Below are 15,409 nucleotides of genomic sequence, written 5' to 3'. Positions count from 1 at the left end.
AGCCAGAAGAACCAGCTCCGGCAGCTCATAAAAAAAGTCAACAGGGAATTACTAGTGGAAAAAATGAAAATAAAGAAATAATAAAAACCACTCTGTGAAGCACATTTGTTAGAGGCCTGATTCAAGACTCTAGTTAAACTCCATGGCAGAGAGAAGCCCTCAAGAGGCGGAAGGCTGGAGCTGTGTCATCCGCGGGCTGATGTCTAAGTGACGCTCAAGCCCTGAAAGTCCAGGATTGTAGAGCGCAGTGGGGATGACCTAACGTTTAGGATCCGTGCAGTCGTAGAATTTGGAGCTGAACGAGCCTAGGAGGATTATCTACTAGTCAGCCAATGGGCTTTTGCATTTACATTTTTCACTGTGATAAAATGTACATAACAAAATTTATCACTTTAACTATTTTTAAGTATACAGTTCAGTGGAATGAAGTACATTCTCAATGTTGTGCTGAACATTTTTTTTAAAAGGGCCCATTGGGGGGAACTGGTGAAGGTATAAAGGATCCCTCTGTATTATCTTTTCAACTTCCTGTCAGTTTATCATTTCAAAATGTTAACGTTTTTTTAAATGGGGTGCCCGTGTTGGTCCAGGAGCTTCCCCGGAGGCACAGGAGAGGCGGCGAGCAAACCTTCGGGCGCAGCCCCTTCCTCCCGCCTCCGCTCCGAGGAGCCCCCTTCACCCCTTCTTCTGTGCTCCTGCCTGCGATTTCTGAAATGTCATGGAAGAAACAGTTCCACACACAAAAAACAGGTTTAAGAACTACTGACTCTACTCCTTTATTTTACTGATGGAAAGAGATGAATTTAGTTTTCCAAGATTGTTAAGCTAATACTTGGCAGGGCGAGGTGACCAATTCGGGCGGGTCTGTAGACCCCAGTCTGGCCCTCCCTCCGCTACACCATGTTGCCTCCATTGAAATGGGAAGATTTTTGTTTCTGTTCCTGGCTCTGCCACCATTTCCTGTCACCTAAAATGAGCACCTTCAGAGAGCAGCACAGGTCATTTGTGTGATATAGGCAGAGAGGAAACTGTAGTTGAGAGCAGAATAAAGACTCATAAACCCAGGATTTCGAATTCCAGTGTCTCCAAGTTTGTAACCTGGGTCAGGTAGGTGTGGATGCATGTGCCTTAGTCTCCTGAAAGGGTATGCAGTGAAAGATAACATGACTGGCCTGAGGCAATGGTAAACAAAACAGCACGTGGCCTTGGCTCTCAGGAGCTCACTACTTGGGAGACCGAAATACATAGTTATTAATCCAATAACCAAACTAATGAATAGATATTTCAACTGAGTTACAGGAGCTAAAGGGTTGAAACCTAGTACAATGGGGATGTATAACAGAAAATGACCTAAAAACTGTCAGAGCAAGCTTCCCTAAAAAACCACGTTTGAGCAGATCCAGAGGATATGTAAGAGTCAACTGGATGTATTGGTGGAAAGTTATTTGTAAATAAAATCATGGTTTAATTGTTCTGTAGGGGGCTGGACTGAAAAAATAACTTTTGTAGAGAAGACAGTATTGATTAGGCTCAGCAAATAGACTCCCTCCCTGTTGTTCACGCTCCCTATCGCTCAGCCATCCAGACACCCCCCGTCAATCACAGCGCCCCTTTTTGGTAAATCCTGATACACCTTCTCCATAGAGGCTCCAGGCAGCCCTTTCCAGTCAGATTTGGTGCTCAAAAGGAAATGTATTTGCCATCTTGGGCATAGTAAAAAAAGATCCCTGGCCTCAAAATTAGAAGTTCTGAGTCGTAGCTGCGTGGCTTTAACTCGTGATATAAGGGGCTGGCCAACATCTGAGCAGTTCACTGTAGTCCCTGTGATGATTATTTTTATGTGTCAACTTGACTAGGCTAAGCGATGCCCAGATGGCTGGTGGAATATTATTCCTGGGTGTGTATTTAGGGAGTCTCCTGAAGAGATTAGTATTTGAACCTGTATTTGAACTAAATAGGGAGGGTAACCTTCACCAGTATGGATGGGCAGCACCCAGTTGACCCAAAGCCCCAACAGAACAAAAGGGCAAAAGAAGGGTGAATTCACTCGCTCAGCCTGCGCTGAGACATCCATCCTCCCCTGCCCTTGAGCATCAGCACTCCTGGTTCTTGGACTCAGACTGGGACTTACACCAGCAGCCCCCTAATTCTTACATGTCTGAGCTCAAATTGAATTATATCACCAGCTTTCTTGGTTCTCCAGCTTGCAGACAGCAGACTTCAGGAGTCCTTGTCCTTCATAACCATGTGAGCCTATTCCTATGATATTTCATATATATAAATTATCGGTTATATTTCTTTGGAGAACCCTGATTAATACAGTCCCCAAAGAAGACAACAAATCCTGCTACCCCATGCTGTAAACTATATGAGAGAGTTTATGGGTTGAGGCCTCTTCGTGTTCCAATCCCCAATTTATGGATAGGAGAGTCAGCCCAGAAAATATGTCCTTGGGCAGTACCAGAATTTGTGAATTTGCCTGGGGATTACAAAAGTATTTTGCTGAGACTTGCAAAAGTAAAACTAAGAAGAATGCAAGTACTAAAGGCATCCAATTTCAAGCCAGAAGGGCTGCTATTAAAACTTTGCAGAGAAAAACAAACAAAAAACAAAACAACAAAAAACTTTGCAGAGATATTGAATGCACGTAACTTAAAATGTGTGGGCACTCCTGTCTCTTCAGGGCACAGAGCCATGGCCATGTTCTCTGAAGAGTAAAGAACCAATTATGCCACAAATTCTGGTTGATTTGGAACATGGCTGCTTTCTAGAACTTCTTTTTATTTTGAGCTTAAAAATGCATATCAATACCATTTTTATAGTTTTTCTCCTAACCCCTACTTTTTATAAAAATGTGTGATTGCCAACTTAAGTTTTGCCAATCATGATACTGCAGCAGCTGGCAAAGGATTACTGAATTTCAGAATATTTTTTTCCTTTGTAAAAATTTTTATCTCAACACATGGTAATGCCTTGAACACTGGCTTATGTTATTGAAAGAGACGTTCTGCATATTCAGTGCTCTGTATAGAGCCACTCGGGTGTCCTGTCACCTTAATCCCTTTGCCACCACCAGTGGAATCCTTCTAAGATGGACCGTGGGCTCTAGAGTGAAATTGTCCTCACATTGTCTAGTCAGAGACAGGCCCTTGATTCAGGATGTAATTTCCATGCTTTTCACTTCTATCATCTTATGATGGATAGTTGGCATTATGCTAATAACAATGATTATCTTTAGCATTTGATTACACATCTTACCCAGCTACACCTTCTTTGACTGCAGTCTTTCATATCGGTGCCAAATTGCACGAAGGCTACAGAGGAGATTTCAATTTAATAAGTGGAAAGGATGCTAATCTTAATTCCGCTATGTAAGTGTGTTGGCAAATGAGTCAAAGCGACGCAGGTAGCTCTGGGAGTCGGCACAGTTCCATTTACTCCAAAGAAAAATGTTTAACTCTTGCCATTTTTACCTTCCTCTCCTCCCTCCAGCTCTCCGTTTGAGAGCTTTGAGAGGGGGTGGCAGCTGCAGTCACGTGGTGGCGCCCATCAGTGTTTAGGATGCGAACATAATGTCCCTTTGGGTACCTGTATCGGGAGTGCCAAGGCACAAGGGCTTAGCAGAGTTACTCCTGGGGCCCAGCCACTCGGGCAGCTGCGTTTGCATAGTGTGTGTGTGTGTGTGTGTGTGTGTGTGTGTGTGTCTGGTATGTGGTGTTCCATGGTCTGATCGCTCCTGCTCCATCTGTCAGGATTGCCACTTTGTTGTCACTTCCCTGCAGAGTTTTCTTTTTTGTTCATGGCTGCTCCCTTCTTGACTGCTGATCAAACCTTAGGAAAGGCAAAACATGCATTCCTAGGGTGCTCTCAGCTCCCTGAAATAAAGTGTTGAAATGCAAGGCTTGTGCAATTGAAACCCCGGACAGCTATGGATCTGGGAGGGGCAGTCCCCCTGAGTCCCCACAGATGTCTCCATATCAACTCCCTCACCTCCAAAGGTCCCTGCAGAGGAGCAGCCACAGCCACAGCTCCCCAGACTCTACAGGAAACTGGTCTGCCCCCTTTGGGCCGTACACAGTATCTCCAGGAGAGTTACTCTAGGTGGTTGACAGGACTTTTAGAATTTCCACAGAAATGTGTTAAAGGCTTGAACAGAGGGTTCAGTGCAAAAATCTCACCCATGTAAGGACTAAAGACCTCAATCTGTGCTTCCTTCTGTTGGGTCATCAATGCCACTATTTAAAAGTGCACCGTGTATATTACCTCAACAAGAAGGAATGGAGTTTTAAACAGGGCTCAGATAGCTAAGCCCTCCCAGCTCCCCTTCCACCCCCAAAGTCCCGAGGGGCTCCAATTCTCGGGGAGATGCTCAGCAGATTTACTGTTTCAGAGCCAGGCTTGTATCTCAGTGAACTGATTGCATTTCAGCAGCTTCCCCTGGAGCCAAGTCTTCCTACAGTCTTTTCAATAAAACATTCCAGCAACAGTCTTATTCGGTTCTCTCCTCCTTGCATGCTCAGACTCCTTAAAAGAATGGTTTCTACCTTCACAACTTCCAGCCCCTCACCTCCTGTGTTAGGGCACAGGCTAAGTAAGCTGCTGTGACGAAGGAATCCAGTGGTTTAGATGACTTAGAACTTCTTTCTTGCCTGTCGCATTCCAGAGGCAGGTCGCCCCGCCTTGCTGGGCAGCTGTGGGCCATTCAGGAAAGTGGGTTCCTTTTGTCACGTGGCTCCACCGGGCTCTAGGGTGTTGTCTTCCCCTGGGTGATGAGGGCAAGGATGACCCCAAGGATCTGAACAACAGGGGGAATGGAGGGGCCATTAGCTGAAACAGGAGGGTGGCAGGAGGAGCAGAGATGAGGAGCTTACTGATGGTCAGGTTAAGTTTGTACATTAGGTGGAAATAGAACTAGGTGGTTGGATAAACAGACTGGGAGTCCAGAGGAGAAGACCAGGCTGCAGATATGCCTGGAGGAGCCAGCAGTCACGGACCTTGATGAGATCAACAAGGGAATAGTGTATATTAAAAAAGAGAAAGAGATTAAGGACTGAGCCCTAGGTCACTCAGAACCGTGGAGGCTGGGAACGCGAAGGAGAATCAGCCAGTGAATGAAAATCAGCCAGGCAACTAGCGAGACAGTGGTGTCGGTGAAGCCAAGAGAACTCCCGTCGAGGAGGAGGGAGCAGTCAGCTTGTCAAATGCTGCTCGGGGGTCAAGGCCGTGAGAGCCCATTGGATTTAGCTTCGAGGGGCAGGCACGGATCTGCAGGGCAGAGGTGAAACCAGGCGGTAAGAAGAGCTCCTGTTTTATTGATTTATTTTTTTCGTTCATGGATTCAGGGAATGTTGAACACATACAGTGCATCCTACATTCATGACATATGCCTTTAGGAAGATAATTGAAAAAGACTGTTCGTCCGTTGAGCTGTGTGTCTTAGATTCAGTCCTGCAGATAGTGCTGTTTCTCTCCAGAGATCCCCTCCACTCTCTCCTTCCGAATCTGTTCACTCTGTTTACTGGACATGCCAGCTGCTTTGGCGACCAAGAATGGTCACCCCATAAGAGGAAGATCCTATAGGTAAACTATAGGATAAAACAATCAAAAAAGACACAAACCAGTAAAGAAATCTAGCGTAGTGTTGAGTAGGGACGATGCACGAAACTCTGGGAGTAGCTGGGCTGCAGCGAAAGTTCTTTCCAGTTCCATGGGTCAGAGACGGCCAGGAGGGTTTGTTTGGATGAGTGTGCACAGGTCCATCCACCCTGACGGTTCATTTCAATGAAGTGGAACAATGGCGCCAATTAGCCAGATCAGCTCTGACGTCGCTACATGTGCTTATGTTTGTATTAAAATGAGCTCGCTTATCTGAACACACATCTGCATGGAGGGTGGGCCTGCAGCCAGGAGGGTGCCAGGGAGATGCTAACAAGGCAGGACGTTTAAATCCACCTGAGAAAACTCCCAGGGTAAAAGATAAAGATGTGGGTGCAGTCATCTAGCTGGCATTAGACAGGCTGCTCTGAGGCAGACAGGTTCCCACCAAGAGGACCTGTTGCTGCTGAAAGTGGATTTCAGGGGGTGTGGATGGCCCGGAGGGGCTGTGAACCTCCCTGAAGCCTTACTTCTGGCTGATCCCCAGCAAGCTGTGCGAGGCAGTGGCCACGCTGCCTGAGGGCCTGCCTGTACTTTCACTTCTACAGCTTCTTATGGGAGCTCAAGTCACATTTTTCCCAGGTCTCATATTTTGTTCAGGAAATTTAGGTTGAATAAAAAGCCAGCTTTTTATTAAACAGGGGGAAAAACTTGCCCCGGAGCTTGCTAACATTGATTCAGAAAAAAGTGTGAACTCCTTGACAGGCTCAGTTCTGTTCAAAAGGAATATGAAAAACTGGAAGTCACCTTTGAAGAATACGAGCCTGGGGAAAGAGTCAGCAGAAACCGGGAGGAAACTGGAAAGTTTAAGGATGAAATAACGTCCCAAGAATGAGGCTGGAATGGAGGAAGCTCTAAACGCACAGAGCAGAGTCATCGGCGGTTGAAATGTACGAGTGATCCACTCGCAGGAGAGGAGCTGAGTCATCACATCACAAGCAGCTTTTCCAACAGAAAGTCAGGCGACAGCCAGCCCCCGTGTGGTCCCCCGTAACCGGTGGGCCTTCATGTTGAAAACCAGCTTCCTCTCCTTCCACTCGGGGCTCGCCTGTGCTACAGTCACCCACACCTCCCTCCCATCTTAATTATTTGTTGTTGTTGTTAATCCATGCCCGAGGATATTTTTTTCCATTGATTTTTAGAGAGTGGAAGGGAGGGGGAAGGAAGGAGAAAGAAACAGAGAGAGAGAGAGAGAGAGAGAAACATTGATGTGAGGGAGACACATCAGCTTCTCAGGTGAGGCAGGAAATGAATTGGGGCCAGTAACAGTTGCTGACATTCAAGTGCTGTTCTCTGCAGAGACTTGCACTTAGCATCTGTCAACTAAGGGCCAGCAGTCTGCCGGGCCGTGGGCCATGAGAGCTCCGGCCTGTGTGAGGAGGACACTGAGGAGGAGGGACGCAGAGGCGCATGCGGGTCAGCAATCTGGGCTTTGCAGAGGAGCACGTCACACGCCTCTGACACTATTAGGAATTTCAGCCTTCTTACCATTGTCCCACGTCTGATAGCCATCTTGATGCCTGTGCATATTCCTCTGATGTGAATGAAAAGTCTAAAATTAAATCCATTTTCTTTTGGACTCGCTATTCTTTCAATGCCACCACTGCTACTGCTGCAAAAATGTTATGTATGTTACACAGATTTATTTTGAATGATTTCCTTAAGAGAGAGGTCAAGGGAGCTTTCCTGGGCCATCCCTGAGAGCTGATTCTGGGGGGTAATTTATCTGTCTCAGGCGGTGCCAGGAATGTAGGGGCTGCTCCGTCAAGTTTTGTGGAGTGAATGGTGGTCCCCATTCCAGACTGTCTGTGACAGGAATAGATTCCCATTTGTCAAAGTGACCTGGAGCCACGACTGGTGTGGCTCCGTTGGCTGGGCATCGTCCCATGCACCAAGAGGTTGCTGGTTCGATCACTGGTCAGGACAGATGCCCAGGCTGTGGGCTTGATCCCTGTTAGTGGCCGTGCAGGGGGCAGCCGATCAATGTTTTTCTCTTACATTGATGTTTTTCTCTCTCTCTCCCTTCCTCTCTCTCTCTAAAAATCAATAAAAATATGTTTTAAAGTTATTTGGATGCTATTCAGCAGAAAGACAGTTTAATTCAAAGGTTAGCCCCCCTTTTTTTTCTCTCTATACCAACCAGCACCTCCCTCTAATTCTGAGAAAGGTCACTGTATTGTGGAGAGATCATGAACTTTTAAGTCAGCAAATTGGAATTTGAATCTTGAAATTGCCACCCGTTATCTGTGGGCACTTAGGAGAATCACTTTATTTTTCTGAATGTCCCTTTTGCATCATAAAATAGAGTTGCTGGGAGAATGAAGTGAGAGAATGTACCATGTGTAGATGGTAGGGACTTGGTAAATTCTGTTTTCTGCCCACTCCTTAGTCCAAATTTAAGAAGTGCCGAGTGACAATGTCAGAGGTGGAGGTCAATGTAAGTGGAAAACAAACAAAGCCCAGCTGATCATTTACACATGAATCTCTCATTCAGTTAATATAATTAATTGAGTGTTTTCTTGGTATTGTCCTTAGAGCCGGGAATTAGACATGAGGAAGACTTGGACCCCAATACTCCATCCTGGCCCCCACCCTGGAGAAAGTGAAGGGCAGATGCTGCTCAGCAGTCAAGCTCGGAGGTATAAGTGCTGAGCAAATTCAAAGCCAAAATAGCACTGATGTCCCGAGGCCATTTATGCCGCTCAGCATCCGCAGAGCCAGCCCTGCCCAGGCCCTCAGTCTCCTGGTGACGACAGTGTTTTGCTGACGGACTGACACAGGGTTCCTGAGATGGAAGCAGCTTAATACGGCCCTGGCTTATTGAGTGCACTGTGGAAAGGGCTGAGGCCTCTTTCTCTGTTGCGCTTCTCTTTTCAAAAGCTTCTGGGGACAGAAGAGATGACCTCAGACTAAAGCTGGAAGACCTGCGGGGTCTACATGGAACGTGTTTGTCTTCTAGGGCAGGCGGGGCCTCAGTGGAGGGAGGTGTGTGTGCGGCATGCGCTTTCTCCTGCGACAGGGCAAATGTTTACTTTCGGGTGAACTCACAGGAGCAGCGAGCACGGCCTTTCACTCTGCGTGCTGTAATTTATACGTTCTTTAGGCTGTGTTTAGAATCATAATTTTTGTTTCAAACCAATTAAAATGTAAGTAGAAGACAACAAATAATATCGTGAGTTGGTTTATAAAGGAAAAGCTTTCTGGGTAAGGATAGTAGTAGTTTCTGAATGCTCGCTTAACTACTCATCACCTCTCTTCATTATTTACCCTGATCCTCAATACAACTGTACGAGGTTGCTGTGACAATCTTTGTTTTGTGTGTAGGTAAAACTTGGATTTGAGAGGTAAATAATTTGGCCAGCGTCACGCAGCTAGTGAACGTCACCCAGGCCCGTCTGACTGAAGCTCACGATCCGCACAGTGCCTTCTGCCCTGGCAGCAGCTCTGTGTGATGTTAACACAATGCGTGTGTGATGTGTGGCATGATTTGTAACATGAGCGTGTGCGAAGTGCCTCAGGAAGCCCGCTGTGTGAGATCTGCGAGAAGCCTCCCAGGTCACGTTTGCTGTCATCTATTTGTCACACTGGCCCGGGTCAGCCGGGTTCAAGGGGAAGGTAGACAGACCCCACTTGGCCTTTAACGGAAGGAGCATCAAAGGACCTAGGGCGCTCGTTAGTCCAAAACATCGTGTCATGGGACGGGAACATGAAGAGGACCGTCTCGTCATGGGACGGGAACATGAGGAGGACCGTCTCTTCCTGATCCGCTGTTCTGGTAAAAACCCAGGTGTGGCCCTTGCTGGGGTGGCTCAGTGGTAGAGTGTCAGCCCATGCGCCGAAGGGTTCTGGGTTCGATTCTCTCACATCTCTCTCTCTCTCTAAAAATCAATAAATTAAAAGCAAAAAGATGCAGTTTGGGGACTAAAAGTGACACCAGAAGCCAGATGAAAGAAAACAGTAGAGGGGGTAGAGGGGCAATGAGAACTGCAGCAGCCGCAGGCGGTGTAGACAGATCACTCAGCAGGTGTGAGGCCCGCACTAGCCCCCAGTAAAGAGCAACCATTCTTGCTGTGCTTCTTCCGATGAGCTTGTGGTGAAACGCTTTGTATCCCCCTGAACCCTGGGGGAAAGGACACTGGCAGACAAGGTGAAATCCAGCTTCCCCCAAGCCCAGGGCTCCTTCCCGCTTGGTTAAAGCCCCACGGCCTTACTGTCTTCCTCCGTGTCATGTGCTTCGTGTCACTGTGTTGATGAAGGAAGGGAAAGCCCCTCTCCCAAGTCAGAGCCGGGGCGCAAGAATAGCCTTTGCTTATTCGTCCCCCGCCGGCCACCTCTGCCTGCCAGTGGACTGTGTGTCAGCCAAGCCAGAGCTGCTGGGGCCCCAGTGGCTTCTGCAGTTTCATCGTCACCCCTGAGCATGGGCGAAGGGGAATGGGCCCAGCAGCTGATCTCTCACTGGAATTGCTAGCATCCCCTCCAGCGGCACTCTCCACCCACCATTTATTTTTGCCATCGATGTTTCAGTGACATGAAGCCAGCGCATTCAAACAACTCCAGTCCCCTTTTCTCTTTGAAGCCCCTTCAGAGCCTTGGCCCAAGCCTACCTGGCAGAGAAATTCCCTCAGCACGGCTGCTGCTTGTGTTCCCAGCCTCAGCCAGGTGAATCTCTAAGTTCTCCTATGCCATGGGTTTCATGAAGGATGGTCTGTAGGTTGAATTGTGCCCCCCCCCCCCCAAATACTGTTGAAGTCCCAAATCCTCAGAATGTGACCTTATTTGGAAAGAGCCTTTACAGAGGTGATCAAGTTGCAATGAGGTCATCAGGGTGGGCCCTAATCCAATATAATTGCTGTTCTTATGAAAAGGGTAAATTCGGACACAGAGGTGGGCATGCCTAGAGGGAGACACACAGAGGATTCCAGGTGGCGACAAGGCAGAGATTGGAGTGCAGTGTCTGCAAGGTGCTCCGAGGGTGCTGGCACGGCCAGAGGGAGGAAGCGGCAAGGAAGCCTTATGGCCTGGAGCAGTCAGAGAGGGCAGGGCCCTGCCAAAGCCTGATTTCAGACGTTGAGCCTTCAGAGTAGAAGGGAATATACTTCTGCTGTTTAAAACCACTCAGCCTGCGGACCTTGGTTACAGCAGCCCTAGCAAACGAACACAGCTGGGATCTCCGCTACCTCTGAGAACTGACTGCAGGGCCTTTGCAAGCTCCTTGCCAAGTTCTCCAGACCCCAGGACCCTCGTCTGGAAAATGTGAGAATGGGTTTAGAGTTGTGGCAGATTGTATTTTCCAAAAACATCGCAACAGTGCTTCTCATCCCACACGCTTTTCCACAGTGGGTCATATTGACACTGATTAAGATGAGGTCTGTGTCCTTACCCCTTAAATATCCGTGAGCTTGTGACACAATTGTATTCAGTAGAATGAGGTGGAAGTGGCATGGCATGACTTCTGAGGCTGGGACGTGAGAGCTTCCACCTTACCTACTGGGACACTTGCTGTGCAGCCCGGAGCCACCATGTGAGAAGCCTGACCACGCTGAGGCTGCCATGCTGGGAGGAGTCCAGGCCTTGCAGGAGGACACAAGTAGGCACCCCAGTCGATTGCCCCAGCTGAGGTCCCAGCAGATGGTCAGCGTCAATCTCCAGGCGTGTAAGTGAGGATGTCTCCAGATTATTCTAGCTCGCACCCAGGAAGTCTCTTGCAGCCATAGACTCTTCCCAGCTGGGACTCAAGACATATTCAAGCCAAAAAAAAAAAAGCCATTTTCACTGTGTTCATTCTGAATTCCTGATCCACAGAACCCACGAACATAATAAAATGGTTGTTTTATGCCACTAAATCTGGGGATAATTAGTTAAGCAGAAATAATAACAGGGCCACCAACTCTCCCAGGTCTCTGCCAGATCTTTCTGTGTAGAGTCTGAGAACCAGCCTGGAGTATTGTGAATAGAGCATGAAGAGAGTCTGGGAAGACCAGGCTGCCTGTGAGGATATGAGGGCCCTGGGACAGCCCCGTTCTCTGGCTTTCCACCTCTTTTCTTGCCAGAGTTAAGATTCCAATACCAAGATAACTGCAGGTTTTTGGGATACCTCTAATTACATCTTAAATCTTTTTTTTTAATTTTTAAATATATCTTTATTGATTTCAGAGAGAGGAAAGGAGAGGGAGAGAGAGAGATAGAAACATCAATGATGAGAGAGTCATTGATCGAGCCCGCAACCCGGGCATGTGCCCTGACCGGGAATCAAACCCGGATCACCTGGATCCTAGGTCGACACTCAACCACTGAGCCATGCCCGGCTGGGCTACATCTTAAATCTTACATAAATCTAATTAAGCGTTGGTGTGACCTTGCTTTTCACAAACATTTTTAAGTACCTCAGCCCAAATATCATTTAATCCACAAGTCTGCAGTGACTTTCACTTTGGTTGGGCTTCATCTGGGCTCACTTCCTGCTTACTTTTAACCACTGCCATTCTACTTACTGGCGATCATGAAATCATTGATGGACAAAATCATCGTATGCCAACTATGTATAATTATTGTGCTAGGCTTTGGTGGGGCCGGGGCATCAGGAAGATATACAGAGATCAGTTAACCACTGATCTTAAAGGAATGTATATTGGGATGAGAGTTCAGGCATCTCCAATAAACTCCCATTCAAAGCAGGGAAAGTGCTGAGTGCAATGCAAGGAGGTCACTCCTGGTGTGGTAGGCCAGTTATTAAGCGATTGCCTCTCAGCTTCAAACCTGCCCTTCCATACTCTGCTTTCTTTCTTTTTTTAAAAAAATTACTAATTTTTATTTAATTTGTTAGGGTGACACTGCTTAATATTATTATATACGTTTCAGGTGTACAATTTAATAATACATCAACTGTATATTGCATTGTGTGTTCACCACCCAAAGTCGTCTCCTTTGGTTGCTGTTTATCCCCCGCTTACCCTCTCCTGTACTCTGCTTTCTGATGCTGAGGCTGGCACTCGGCAAAATACATTTCCGCTTTTTCAGGTGCTGTGTTAGGCTCTGCCAATAGGGGGCGCTAGAGGAAGACTGCAGAGCAGGGGAAGGAAAAGGGGATTTGCCTCACCTGCTTGCTTCCTGCTCCTGTGCGCATCACTCCTGCAATGCTTCTTCAGCCTGGCAGCAGCACTTTGACGATGGCAGCTCACTCCTGTAGCAGCAGCTGAATCCAGTTCGCTGTCTCTCCAACATCAAGAACCAGCCAGCCTCACTGTCACCTCTCAGAGGTACAGTACCATCCTGCTTACACCCACTCCTCCGAGGTCTGGATCTGGGCCCCACAGGAGACTCCTCTAAGTATCTATGCCCTAGGGGGGTTAGCTGCCTCCTGCAGTTGTTACCTTCTTAAAACCTTAGTATTTCCTTTTTACTCTTTCAGTTACCAAGTTAACAATTTTTATATTAAATTCTCTCTGTTTAAAAAAACTGGTGTGATGGCGAGGATGTGAAACTTGGAACCCTTGTGCGCTGTTGGTGAGAATCAAAAGTAGAGCAGTTGCTAGGGAAAATGGTATGGCGGTTCCTCAAAAAATTAAAAATAGAGTTACTATATGATCCAGCAACTCCACTTCTGGGTATAAACCCAAAAGAATTGAAAGCAGGGCCTCAGGCAATATTTATACACCCATGTTCATAACAGCATTATTCATAATAGACAAGAGATAGAAGCAACCCAAGTATTCATTGACAGATAAATAGATGAATAAAATGTGGTATATACATAAAATGGAATGTTATTCAGCCTTCAAAAGGAAAGAGATTCTGACATATATGTCTCAACATGGCTAAACCATCCAGACATTATGCTATGAAGTTAGATGCAAAAGACAAATACTGCATGATTCCGCTTATATGAGATGGCTAGAGTAGTCACACTCACAGAAACAGAAAGTAGAATGTGATTCCCAGGGGACAGAGGGATAGGAAAATGAGAGTTGTTTAATGGGTACAGATTTGAATTTGACAAGATGAAAAAGTTCCAGAGATCGGTTGCACAACAATGTGAATATACTTAACAGTACCAAACTGTACACTTAAAAATTGTTAAGATAGTAAATGTTATGTGTATTTTACCACCATTAAAAACAACTGGTATTATTTCTGTCTCCTGAGCAGACCCTGAATCATGAAGCAATTAAAGAAACTTTTGTATTAATTGTGGGGAAGGCACAGAGAGGGAGTAAAGAACTGAAGGAACAAACACATTAGATCTCAGTGGCTTCACACAATAAAAGTGAATAAAGGGTGGCTCTGCTCCATAGGGTCATTCAGGGACTCAGGCTCTTTTCAATCATGTGAACTCACCATCTTCAACACATGGCCTCAAGCACCACCCCAGAAGGAAAAGAAGGCATGGGGAGAGCTCCTCAGAGGATTTATGGCTAGGATGGTCATACAGGTGTCACACTTACCAGGTTTTCTATTGATCAGAATTTAGTCACATGACTCAAATTTAACTGGAAGGGAAACTGGGAGGTTAGTTTTCCAGAGAGCACAGGAGGAAAATGAAATGAATACTACAGCACTGTTGTTACTACAACTTTACAGAGGCAACCGTGTTTGGGCTGAACCTTGAAAATGGAGTCTTTTCTAGTATTCATCCCTGTATGTCTCGCCTTCAGTGAAGGTTCTGCCACAGAGCAGATTCTCGATGAGTGTTTACTGGATGGGTAGATGGATGGATGAATAGAAATGCAGCTTTCTATAACCTTCAAACCACAAGGGGACTAAGAGAGAATCAGTCTATTCTATTTCTAGCAGAACTGTTGCCTGATGTCTTCCTTTGGGCTCTGAGAATATAAGGCAATGCTGACTGTCATCACTCAGTGGATTTTTCTCTTCTTTCAGTGTGAGAAATAGACTGAGAGAAGTTGATGAGAAGCTTGCTCCATAGCTCAGGGTTGGAGGATGAGCCAAGAATCATAATCCCAAAGTGGAACATAGTCCGACAGGTGGTCATGAGTCCACATATGAAGTCGCTTGCTCCTCAATCAGTGTGAACCCTTAGTCCCAACCCATTTTTGACACGAGTGCTGGGTATGTGGAGAAGGTTAAGTCATGCCTATCTTGAGACATACCTAGCTTGCATCATTGAGCCCGTGGAAGCTTGCCCGTGTATGAAGGCATTCGTTCTATTTTTGGGGAGGGCTTGTTGGGGAGATATTAATAAAAATAAAGCCAGTAAAAACAAAATGATTGTAATTAATGCTAATAAAGGGAAGAACCAGATTGCTGAGTGCATCTGTTCAATCTGGCTTTTGGAGTAGTTGGCAGGGGTTTTATTTTTGGTAAGTGGGAGATAGTGAATCAGGGCCATTACCCATTTCTAATACTCCTACACGCGGGTATAATGCTGGTACAGTTTCTGTCTCCAGACCTTGGGCAGCTGCCCAGTAGGTTTCGCGTAATAATGTGATCAAATGTAATCTGGGTGAGAAAATTGTTCTTGACGTTCTGTACTGCACGTCCCCCTACTTGGAGCTTGTGTTTTGGTTGTCTACTGCAATGTAACAAGCTTGCTGAACTTAGCAACTTAAGCAATAAACAGTTTTCTATATTCATAGATCCTTTGGGTCAGGAATTTAGAAGGGCACAGTGGAAATGCTTATCTCATCTTCATGATGTTTAATTCTTTGTCTTTGTCTTCTCCTGACATTTAATTCTTTGTCTTGGTTCACGAGATCATTCTCCATTGAATTCTAAGGGAAATTTAAGGGTGGCATCC

General features: G+C 46.3%; 1 long non-coding RNA gene across 4 annotated transcripts in view; it reads left to right on the top strand.

The window, feature by feature from the left end:
* Nucleotides 1-13,674, top strand: part of LOC308567860 — a 122,046-nt gene extending 108,372 nt beyond the window's left edge. For all 4 annotated transcript variants that reach the window (XR_014000388.1, XR_014000389.1, XR_014000390.1 and 1 more), the window contains one exon: nucleotides 12,673-13,674. This is a non-coding gene — a long non-coding RNA (uncharacterized lncRNA). The remainder of the gene's footprint in view (nucleotides 1-12,672) is intronic.
* The last annotated feature ends 1,735 nt before the right edge of the window (nucleotides 13,675-15,409 follow it).

Source organism: Miniopterus schreibersii (assembly GCF_964146895.1).
Source record: "Miniopterus schreibersii genome assembly, chromosome: 15".
Taxonomy (NCBI): Eukaryota; Metazoa; Chordata; class Mammalia; order Chiroptera; family Miniopteridae; genus Miniopterus; species Miniopterus schreibersii.
This window is presented reverse-complemented; position numbering and strand designations above follow the sequence as displayed.